The following is a 10,000-nucleotide window of genomic DNA, read 5'->3' on the forward strand; positions in this document are numbered from 1 at the left end:
CCATAGGTCACTTTTTTATTTCGTTTTGCTATAGAATAGGCTTACGCTTTGGGAACGAAAACCGATTAAAATTTATCAGAAAATTATCTAGAGACCGTTCAGATTGCTTTTATTGACCCGTTCTGGCGAGGAATATTGTTATACGAGGGATTCAATTGGCAGTATTTTGTTCCTTGACGCCGTTCGAGACTGAAAACTGGAACTTTTTTAATCGCCGAAATTCAAAATGAGTCTCCCGAATTCTGGAGCACTTTAGACTGCCAAATAATTTATAAGGGAGCCGCAGCGACTTTTAACTACATAGGTCCTTTTAATTCCTTCTAGGCAACTGTTTTCAGGGCGTAACGAGGAAAAAAAATTGGAAAATTAAATTTCGTGAAAATTTACGTTTGACATTCCCGGCCTTTTATGAGAAACATTAAGAGGCGAGTTATGGACGAGTTGGCACTTATCAGTGAATTTTCCCTGACTTGAATTTTTTGTTATATTTGGCTCCCGAAAATTATATTTCCCCCTTATCTGTACCAGAGGAAAAAAAAAAGGATTATGGTCCAGGATATTGCCCTGACTTGCGTAAAATTTAAATTGCGTCGGTTTTATCTAAAGAGGACATGTAGAGGGAGGGAGAGAGAGGTAGGGGGGGGGGGCGTTGAAAATGTTTCCATCGCGTTGGATAGCTAAAGTTCTTGGGTTGGTTCATGAAGCATTAGCGATCCTTCTTCTTCTTCTTCTTCTTCTTCTTCCTCCTCTTCCTCTTTCTTCCTCTTCCTCTTCCTCCTCTTCTTCTTCTTCTTCTTCTTCTTCTTCTTCTTCTTCTAGAGAGAGAGAGAGAGAGAGAGAGAATCATAACTCCTCGCCAAAAAATCACCTGCGTCACTAACACTTTCGAGATACCGGTGGTTGTCCAATACACGAAGTTAAGCAACTTCAGATCTGGTTTGTATTTGTTTTGTATTTCCTTCGCAATGGGCTCCAGGGTTTGTAGACCTGGTCTTGAATTAATATCGTTTCCATTCGTAAACTGCCTTTATGTAGATTCTAGAATTTATATGCAGACAATATTATATCTAGTTACTGTATACTATATCTGGTTACTGCATTTCTTCGGGACCATTCAGTTAGGCTTGACTTGTTGAATGCATATAGTGATGCTGTTATATGATTGATGGATTTATTGGATATTTATGTTGATTTAATTCTTATGAGATTTTATGAACATTTAAAAGACAACGTTTACATCGAATATTTCAGCATTTGATTTGATGCACTCAGAGCCGATGAAAGATGGCAAATAGAGGGTGCTTTTAGGTAATTCTGTCTTCCTGTCACTTCACAGACGTGATTTGGATAATAAAAAGTCTCTTCCTATTTTTTCTAATGTTTTGTAGCTCGTAATCGAGGGATACTGGACTAATAACGCGTAGTGCTTGCGGGAGCATTTTATTTTTGTGATGTCTTGAAAAATAATGTATTCAAATTATATTATTTCTTGCATTTTTGTGTACATTAAATTACTCTGAAAAGGTTCACGTACAATAACAACGTCTAAGGAAGGAGTGCAAGCAACCGTCGTTTTTTTTCTTTCTTGCGTGTATCTGCATATTTCAGTAGACCTAATGGAAAAGTAAACAGCATTACGATTAATTCTGACTCACGATTAATAAGTTTTGACTAGGTACTTTACATAAATAAGTATCCATTGAATCGGTTTTAGAATATCTTAAAAGTGAATTAACCCGGTTGGATTTACCACTAGCAGTGAGGCAAATTTTGGAATTCACTAAATGGGGTTCGATTAGGTGTATTTGTCTTAATTTAATTTTTAAATGGAAATTTTGATAAACAGCCGTTTGGTACCACAGTAGGTAAACCCGCTATCGCCAGTTTTCTCAAATCTATGGATGAAGTTTTTGTAAAACATTACATTCCAGAGTTTACTCAGATCCCTAAAATAAAAAAAAAAATAGTGTTTTTCTTTTTTGACAATTTTAGTAAAAGTGAACCTTTTCAGAGTAGATTTATTATATTTAGAAAACTATAAGTAATATAGCTATATCAAACGTCACAGCAAAGAGCCGAAATCCTGCCCGGTGTCAGCTTTATTGCCAACTGAGCCCTCTTAGGACTGATACAAAGTGGCAGAAATTCATAATATATGTGCTAACACGTTTAAGAGTGACCATAGGCATTCTATAGCTGTAAATGTAACCGAGACAAAAGGGTAAGGAAGGAAGTAGTGAAGAGGGTATATAAGAAGAAAATGGATAATATGGCCAGTGGTTAAAGATATCAGAGAGAAACGATTGTCTAGGGAGCAGACAGAAATCATGGTCTAGGTCACTGTCTCAGCAGTAATGATTTGTAGGGAAGATATAATGTAGGTTATTGATTAAGAAATAAAGACAATATAATGATTAACAGGGGAGTTCGGTATTTGTATGAACATGGGAGACGAGCTCTGGGATCAACATTTTCTTTCTGAAAAGTTCGCAGAAGGTCGAAAATAAATGCAAAACGCTGTGCGCAACTGACATGGGTCAAGAGTGCCAGTTAATGTTTTAGTGTTAAAATGTTCATTGTAGTTTTATTATTTTTAGTTCTGCTGTGATGACTGTCAGGTTATAAGCTGTTTGGCGTTACAGCTTCCAAGGTTGCAGTTATAGATGAACATTTTTAGTTCAAGAAAAATGGCCTTGGTTGGAGTGCTCAGTGACTGAATTAGTAGATAACACAGTTTTCAGTGTTAAAATGACTGGAGAAAAGAGAGGTGATAGATGAAAGGTGTTGAAATGGATGGCCGTTAATATAAACGAAGTATGAGGGCTGGTATAGTTAAAGACGAGTGATGCAGAGTCTGTAAGAGATAATCTGTGCTGGACAGTGACAGTGTTTGTTATTCAAAGATTAAAATTTCATTTATATATAAATATATATACATATATATATATATATATATATATATATATATATATATATATATATATATATATATATATATATATATATATATATAATATATATATATATATATATATATATATATATATATATATATATATATATATATATATATATATATACATATATAGTATATATATAATGTGTATATACATATATATATATATATATATATATATATATATATATATATATATATATATATATATGTATATATATATATATATATATATATATATATATATATATATATATATATATATATAAATGAAATTTTAATCTTTGAATAAAAAACACTGTCACTGTCCGGCAATTCTCATTCCGGTCACCTACCTCTGCACTCTTGGAAGCTTTTGAAAGGATGTGATTCTCAAAAACGACCGGGGAATCCTATAGAATCCAAAGGCCTTCCAGTAAACGACCGAAATTCCGTCTTCTTCAGATTCTCTCAAAGAATCCGAAGACCTTCCATTACCTGCCGATGAGTCCTTGGAATTCTAACAACATTTAGTACGAATTAGATTTCGTGTTGGTTCTTTACTGCCGCTCGTTAAACGTGAAGAAATAAGTCCGTGAATTACTGAAATGGATTGTATTTATTGCATTTGATAAAAATTCATTTTTTTAATGTATATCAAAATTGTGGTCTCTCTAATCACATTAATTGATCTACATTCCCATTTCAGAATCACTGCATATTTTGCTTGGGATTTTAAGTCAAGATATTTATTTGTTTCAATTTCAAAACCTCTTCCTCTGTAAACATAAAAGCACAAATAGAAAAAATTTAAACTTAAAACGAAAACTCATCAATTCGGGCAGAATAATGAATTCGATGACAGATGGCGATAAATTCAAAAAGCTATAATGACCGATAATCCGACGTGATCGTGTATCCAAATGGCTTTTTATTTCCAGCCCTAATACCCGGTATTAACGACCACATTGACGATTTGTGAGAGGCTCCCACCACTCTGCTTGTTCGTGCACGCATGCAAGTGCTTTTGATCTTTACGACTGTTTGTTGCTTTCATTCCTAAACATTTTATGAGGTTTTTAGATGAATAAGTGAAAGTCACTATGCTCAAGTAATTATAAAACTCTATAGAAGAATTAACTAATACAACAGGCTGCATTTGGCTCAGTCGGTCTGGTCAGTGCTTGGATGGGTGCCCAGCAAGAAAAACCTGGAAGCCCCTTGAATATCCATCGATCAGGGTGAGGGCCTAGCAACTCTATCCCAAAATAAGAATTTCTAGATGAAACTCAATAGTGTCCATGACAGTAAAAGTAGGCTTGTATGGAAAATTACATGGCTAAGGCTCCTTTATGGGAGTGAAGTGTGGATTTTGAAATGAGACTGAAAGCAAAAGACTGTTGATATGAGTTGTCTTCATACTTTAAGTGGCGTAAGAAGAATTGAAAGGATGGGAAAAAGGTTAAGTAGGGTCAGTGAAAGTGAAAGAGTCGATTAGAATTTTTAAGATGATTCTGTTATGTGGAGCAGATGCAAGAATGTAGGATCATGAAAAGTGTATGATACAGATGTGCTGGGAGGAAACAGGGCAGAAAGACCAGAAGGGAACTTTATTTCAAGGATGTATAAGAGAGGTGAGTGGCGCATTGCATGTAAGGGGTTCAGTGTGATGCTCGTGAACTTTCTGTGCAGATAAATGAAGAGATCAATGCGGAAGCTTTCTCCTCTGAGGGTTCGTCTGTGATTTAGCAGTTAAAGCATAATTGTTGTGGTAACCATTGTCTTTATTTTGCTTTGGGTCCATCCTTTTAAGGCTTAGAGCAGTCTCGCCAGTTTCTCTGCATTATTGCTGTAACGTCTGCATCAGCCCATTCCCATTCTCTTTACATTTTTTCTTTTCAGAATCTAAGAACTTCTACCAATGTCTGTTCTTTCACGAACTTCTCTCATTACTCCATGTATAAAAATACTAAATTTATGTATGAAAATATTAAATAGCTATGGAAACATAACACACTATTATATCATAACCACTTTTGCCCCTAACTAGTCACTCACCTGTCTGCTGATTGTCAGACAAAATTTACTCTTCTAATTAAAAGCTAGTAATCACCCAACAAATTTCCTTTTGCAACATGCATTCTGAACATCTTTACATCGCATTTCTGTTGTGTATATCAAAAGTCTATTGTAAGTCCACGGATATCACATACAGCTTTTCACTCATTTTGTCATAAATTCATACACAGATATCCAGATATGTTTTTTCTGTATTAATCCTCACTGTTTTCTTTTAAATCCTTTTGTTACTTGCCATACGTTTCAGTCCCTGCCAAACACTTTCCAATTATTACAATCATTTTCGTCAAAGGTTCCTAGATACCTTAACCCCCTCTTGTAGATATATACAGTATATGTATATTTTAAATTATATATATATCACGATGTACTCCACAATGAAAACGAAGGACAAACCAGAGTAAAATAGAAATAGAGTTCTTAATTTGTCCCAACAGTTTCGCCTTCCATCAGGCCTCTTCCGGGGAACTTTATTTATTGACTTATCTTGAGAAGTGATTGAGAAGAATACAATATATATATATATATATATATATATATATATATATATATATATATATATATATATATATATATATATATAATATTATATATATATGTGTGTGTGTGTGTGTTTGTGTGTGTCTGTGTGTGTGTATATGTATATATAACAATCACGCAAATTTGGAACGTGATGAATATATAACTGAAAAAATCCACGAAAGAAAGGTAAACAATGGAGTACTGCAAGGCCTTTCGACTTCTTGTCCTTTACTTAGAATCCCACGAAAGAAAGGAAACAATGGAGTACTGCAAGGCCTTTAGACTTCTTGTCCTTTACTTAGTAGTAAAGGACAAGAAGTCGAAAGGCCTTGCAGTACTCCATTGTTTCTTTCGTGGATTTTGTCTTATATATATATATATATATATATATATATATATATATATATGTGTGTGTGTGTGTGTGTGTGTGTGTGTGTGTGTGTGTGTGTGCACTTATATAGATAGAAGATAGAGAAACAGATAGTTGCGATAATGACAGTAAGAATAAATTGTAATATCATCACCGTAATTTAACATAACATGAATGCTGCTCTGTGATATCTGTCCTGACAAGAACGGTTATGGCGAAAACGGTTCTTCTAGAAGCTCTGGCTCTCTAAGACATCTCCCGGCTGAAGCGATACACATTTCCTCAATTCTTTATTTAGAAAGTTTTGCCCTGGAATGCCCTAGATCCGCCTACATTTTCATCCATTTGCCGTGGAAGTCGTACACGAGGTAAGGAACATAACGTCGAGAAGTTCCTCGCCTCACCTTGCTGCCAGCCTTCTACAGAGACGCTTTTGCTTCGAGACAAGGCGACTAGGATGAAAAGAACTGAAGCTGCAACACGATTGAAAGAGAGAGAGAGAGAGAGAGAGAGAGAGAGAGAGAGAGAGAGAGAGGTGGGGGTGTTGGGGTGGGATTAGGGGAAGGCAGGCCAGGGCCGCCCCTGTTTCTTTGATTTGCCAAATGTATCTTAACGTTCAATCTAATTTTCCTTAATGGTCGCGAGTCTGCTCCAAAGCTTAAAAGGAAAACATTTTAGACATCTCTTTTTGACAAAGTCTCTCTCTCTCTCTCTCTCTCTCTCTCTCTCTCTCTCTCTCTCTCTCTCTCTCTCTCTCGGCATCTTCGCCTTTCCTTAAATAAAAATATTACGTTTGTATTTACCATTTTTACCTTTAAGAAAAAAAACAATGTTTTTATGAACGGGGAAAAAGAGGCGATTCAATTCGAGGGACAAGTTCTGACCAACAACATCGAAAGATGAAACGAATTTGGTAAATATAATTTTTTTCTTCTTCTTCTTCTTCTTCTTCTTCTTCTTCTTCTTCTTCTTCTTCTTCTTCTTCTTCTTCTTCTTGTGTTAAACGAGAAATGTGACATTTTTATATCATCTTTCGCATAACTGGTATGATTCCGACCCGAAGCAATACTGTTTCCATTAATATCGGATGAGCTCACAATCATTTTTTCCCCTCTCCGCTTTGTCTCTGTGAGGAGCAAAGTCATTCAGGTGTATTTCGACTGGTATTGCAAGGATATTTGCATAAGGTCATGTTGCAAAAGCAGGTTATCTTGCCTGAGCAAACAAACACATGATGCAACATTACGGGCGATATGATGGGATTCTGTTGCTCGTGGAATATTTGCCGAGCAGTTTTATTTATCATCGGAATCCTAAAATGACGCTCGAATTAGACTGATCTTGACAATAATGTCACTTGCTGGCTTTTTTTGTAAATAAACGGTGTTATCTCGTTCATTGCAGCTCCCAGTAGAACTTTAACAGGGTTTGCTATCACGTTAAGTGTCGCAGTAACATTTCAGTCAGGAGAGTACTCGTAGAAGACTTGAACGCCCAGGAGGAATATCTTGATGATAAAACTGTCAATTTTGAAGAAAACGACTATGATTCTGGTTGACTAAAGTTGCATCCCCATATTGCAATAAGTCAGAAATTGGAAGACGTCATTTCCTCTCTCTCTCTCTCTCTCTCTCTCTCTCTCTCTCTCTCTCTCTCTCTCTCTCTCTCTCTCTCTCTCTCTCTCTCCAAGATTATCAGATGTTGAAAAACACCAGCATGATTTCCGTGTTCTGTAGTTACACCCTCATCCTAATAAGGACGAAGAGTTGTTACTTTATTGCCAGCTATTCCTTTTTCATATTTGTCGAGTTTTTTTTTTATTTTTTTTTAATCAGTAGACCCTCCGCTCTGTGGGAAGTGGTTTATTACATGTGGACAGAATTTAATAAAATCACCTGAACCCCATGTGAGGTCTTGATTATGAGTGTGAAAATTGCCTCATTCCACGTTCTTCTTGTCGCTGGGACTTGTGAAAACATAATTCATAACAGTAATTTGGTCTCTGTGTTTTCGTAAATTTCTCCAGAGGTGTAACAATACAGTATTCCTTTGCTCTCATTTCCTTAATATCGCTGCCTTTCATCCTTAGAAAGTAGCGGGAGCAGTGTACACAAAAAACAAAAACAAGGTAGGTAAACAAGTCCACTGAACAGCATTCTTGAAGAGCTTATTACTACTGTAAATGAAATGCTGTCGTGCTAAGTCTGCAATAATTGCAAGTCTAAAGCCTCTGAATACTTTCTTTAAACATTTCGGGCTAAGAATGTGTTACTGAGACTTACAGGGAAATATTTTGTTTCTCTTTCGTTATATGATCTTGAAGTACAGTCCACATCACTGAAGTTGGGGGCCCTACTTCCATCCAAGGGAATAGACGAGATAAGTTTGTTTTATGGACGTATATGCTTTCCTCCTTGTTTTTAATCGAAAAATCTTCGCCTCCAGTTTGCAAACACCCATGGGTTTATGAGGGCTTCCCATGGGGTTAATTAGGAAGTTAACGGAAATTTTATTTAAGTTTGTCATGTGGGAGTGACCAGCATCACTTAAAGACCATCCCTTTTTTTATTATACAGTATGTTGGTTATTATTTGATGGAGTATTGATCTCACAAGTCAGTTACTTTTCTCTCTCTCTCTCTCTCTCTCTCTCTCTCTCTCTCTCTCTCTCTCTCTCTCTCTCTCTCCACAAAACTCAGCCGACCAGCATCTTACCAAAGGCACAAGAAGTTGAAGGAAACACACACATTTGTTACTTCCTAGCGGGGTCGAGATCGGGTCTCATAGCTGTGAAGTAGAGCGCTTCCACTACGCTACAGTACAAAATCAGAGAGCCACTTATAGAGGGAGTTGAATTATAACGCAAGCCATTAGTTCTCAGATCTGAGTCCTCATTCATCACAATTTGAAACAATTAGTTAAATCTTTCATAGGATTCATACTTCAGGGGTACCTGGATGTCTGCTATGAGAGAAATGTCCAGTTTATGAGAGAGCACCTTAGCCAGGCTGCTTCAAGCTAGGACTGTATATCTGAAGAGAACCAGAAGCAAAAGTAATATTAAGGCAAAACTTTCTTGTGAACAGCATAATTTGATCTGGAGTACAACTTATGCCAGAAAAAGTGCAGTTTGCTTGGAAGTAGCAGAAAAACCTTTGGAGAAACAGAGTTGCATTTGTTCCTGTGATTTCCATAAATTTTCATCTTTCAAGGGGCAGTTTCATCACTTTTTCTTCGACATTTAGCCTCACTTTTCCTCCTGCCCTGTTATTTCTTTTTTTTTCCTTAAGGCCACAAATGCTTTCGCATCAGTGAAAAAGCAACATTTCAGTAAAACAGAAGGTTTATCTTGATCTCTTGCTCAGATCACGGAAAAACAAACTAGAAAATCAGTATGCATCTTTTGTTATTCGCCATGTCCCTCGATGTATCCAAGCCGAGCACACTCATAAGCACATGCAGAAACTGGCACCTGAAAGATCCCTGCTTCACATGCAAGCATACTCTAAGTGTCGGATATTCGACTCTCCTTCCCGCACGTGTGAAGGGCATTATCTGCATCGTTACCATACTTCGCCAGTCAGGGATCCTCTAGTTTAACGTTTATTCAGCATTAACCCACGCCACGTTCTCGGGGAGCGTGCGGTAACTTCTCCCTTGGCGGGGAAGCTTCTGGTTGTCGTTCTGTTTGTCTCGGTTACCCGTTAAAGTTGCCGCTGTTATATTCGTGACTTTTGCTCGAATGATGAAAAATTAAATTAATAAAATGATTATCTCTTTAAAAATGAGAGTATAATGAGTTATGGGTCTTTCGCCTTTGCTTAGAGTAAGGTGCAGTCTATGATGTAAAAGAAACAAATTTAAATTGCTTTAAATCTTGTTTCCTCGCTTGTGATTGGCTCAAGATGACCGCGTATTGTAACTTGAACTAGTGGACTGTTTAAAAGTGTTGTGAAATTATTATAAATATAGATATTGCATGCAGTCTATTTTTAATGTTAGTTCAGCAGTACTCATTTACGTGCATCTCAAATTTCCAGTGTGTTCGTGTTCGCTAACAATTGAGTTCAGGCAAGGAAAGGCGATCGTGATCTG

At 36.5% G+C, this 10,000-nt stretch overlaps 1 protein-coding gene across 1 annotated transcript in view; it reads left to right on the top strand.

Moving 5' to 3' along the window:
- The window catches only part of LOC136832603 (uncharacterized), a 198,766-nt gene that overhangs the window by 176,198 nt on the left and 12,568 nt on the right, over nt 1–10,000 (top strand). The gene's annotated exons all lie outside the window — the stretch shown is intronic.

Source organism: Macrobrachium rosenbergii, chromosome 50 (genome assembly GCF_040412425.1).
Source record: "Macrobrachium rosenbergii isolate ZJJX-2024 chromosome 50, ASM4041242v1, whole genome shotgun sequence".
NCBI classification, from domain to species: Eukaryota; Metazoa; Arthropoda; class Malacostraca; order Decapoda; family Palaemonidae; genus Macrobrachium; species Macrobrachium rosenbergii.